General features: G+C 43.4%; 1 protein-coding gene across 16 annotated transcripts in view; it reads left to right on the top strand.

Moving 5' to 3' along the window:
* LOC147015767 (uncharacterized) overlaps window positions 1–2,500 on the top strand; it is a 239,677-nt gene that overhangs the window by 137,002 nt on the left and 100,175 nt on the right. The gene's annotated exons all lie outside the window — the stretch shown is intronic.

The following is a 2,500-nucleotide window of genomic DNA, read 5'->3' on the forward strand; positions in this document are numbered from 1 at the left end:
AAATAAATAAATAAAAGCATTATATAAATAATAACAAAGTAACATGTAAAGTCGAGTACAGTACAGCATTGTACGCACCGACGATGGTCGTGGATGAAGCTTGTGGAGGTGGAGCGTGAGGGAAAATGATGGGGGTGGGGAGGGGGAATATTGTGCGGAGGAGAATGGAGCAGAATCCACCTCCACAATGCCTCTACGTCGTGATGTTTAGCAGAAATTCACTTCATTAAAAAAAGAGTGTGGTTTCACAGGGTGGCTGCTGAATAAAGACAAAGGTTTAGCGGACATTCACATCACAATAAAAATGCAGTGACAGATACTACCACCTTATGTCGAAATGTCGTGACATTGTTTGAAAATTGTTCCCCTATTAGTCCATGGGTCAATGTAAAAAAATTAAATCTTGTCATATTTTTGTATGTAATCTTGGCAAATGCATTTAAGTTCCTCTAAATAGTATTTAGGACATAAAAACATGTTGCCAGTTTTTCTATTTGGTCCCGGGGTGATTTCTGAGCAAAAGTATGAAAAAAAACTTTTAGTTGCCGTGAAAATATTTTTCAATTTTCGGGGAGCCAGACTTTTGGCAAATGCATTTAAATGTATTTCAATTCATCCAAATTATCTAGTAAAATACGAAAACAAATATTGCCAATTTTTTCTTAAGGTATTTTGTGCCCTCAGAGTCAAAATATGGTTGGATTGTTTAAAAATTTAATAATACAAAATACTACACTAATTCCACTAACAACTGATATTTTATGATCTTAGGTAACATACTGGGCTGCAGACGCAGATCTAGGAAATTTCAAGCGGGGGGGGGGGGGCGTCGGGACCGACTCATGAGTGCCGAAGGCGCGAAGTCCGTGAGGGAGGTCTGTTGGTCCTCCCCCAGAAAGTTTTGAAAAATAGGCACCCGGAAATTCGTTTCTGTGGCCTGCTTGAGGCTCAGCAGAATCTCTAGCAAAGCTGGAGTGTATATGTGAGAAAATGTGGCATTTTTTTGGTCTGTGGGGGGGGGGTTGGGGCCTGTATGGGGGGCGTGGGGGCCTGTAGGGGGAGTCGGGCCCGCGCCCCCCCCCCCCGTAGATCCGCCACTGGTGTCACCTAATTATTGCATTTGTTTCGTAAGTTGCAGATGAATACGTCCCAGCTACGACTCATGAGCCTGGCCCAGAAACACCGCCAACAGAGGAAGGTGAACCAGAAGAACCCACAGCTGACAGGATGGATAGAGAACAGCCTGTAACTGTTTGGTCTGCCTACAATTCAGTCACACATATCCCACTGCCCGTGGATGCTCCCACAGTAGTGGACCAGGCCTTTGGACTTCCCATCATCAACGCTGCAGCCCATGAATGGACCACTTTGGTCACCGCACTGGATCAGCTGTCAAGAGTGAATGATCTCGTGACTGGACCAGACAGCAAACTGGTAGCAACCATGGATATGGACCAGTACAAGAGGGCACTCAAGCTTGAATACCTTGACCCGCAGTACAAGAACAAGTGGGTACTATGCCCTGGTGCATTTCACACTGCGCTACGTGTCCTGCGGTGCTTGGGCAGGACAATTGAGGGGAGCGGCCTTGATGAGGTGTGGCAGGAAGCAGACCTGTACAGCAGTGTCATGGTGACCCAGATTATCAATGGCAACCATCACAACAGGGCTCTTCAAGCTCACCAAGTAACACTGCAAGCACTGTTCGACCTCCGAGTGCATCCCTGGAAGACCATCCTGCAGTGCGTGACTCCCTACGGTCAGCAGCAGAGAAATTGACTGATGCATGCAGGGCCAACCAGGACGTCCACAGGGCACACCAGGCATTCCTAGTGAAGCTGGAGTCTCTGAACATCGAGAAGCAGCTGCTAGAGTATGATGTCACTCATGACAAGTCACTTTGTCACTTTGTCACACTCATGTCACTTTCAAATGCTCATCTTTTTGAGACTCCATGTGCTGGTACTTGTAGTGAAGAATTATACATTAATAGCATTTAACTGCACAATATTCACACACAGGGACTCATGACTATATGGAAACATACTCTCATAGTGGATTGGATCACCCTGATCATTTTAAGGGGTCACACGGTATACTTACTAAAGAAACTAATTTTTTGGTCAAATATTATCTCATTTTTCACACCAAAGTTTATTTTGTACCAAAAATGACCCTGGGATCACACAGAAAAACTGGCAACAACATTTTTTCTGATCAGTGATGTATTTAGATGGAATTAAAACACAGTTGCCAAGATTCTATATGAAAATTTGTTTTTTTTACATTGACCGACGGACTATATCGGTGAGCAACGTTATCACGAAACGATGTTGTCAGAGAACTTACATGTGAGCCTGATTTGTGTCGCAGATACTCCATGAGCCACGAGCCTTGAAGCCTATTTTTTAAAAAAAACCCTGAAAGTTTCCTTGTATGTAATTTTTGTACAAAAAATATATATAAATGTAAAACGATATAAACAAAAAAACAATTATAT

Source organism: Eptatretus burgeri, chromosome 12 (genome assembly GCF_056783735.1).
Source record: "Eptatretus burgeri isolate ZD-2024b chromosome 12, Ebu_testis_v1, whole genome shotgun sequence".
Lineage (NCBI taxonomy): Eukaryota > Metazoa > Chordata > Myxini > Myxiniformes > Myxinidae > Eptatretus > Eptatretus burgeri.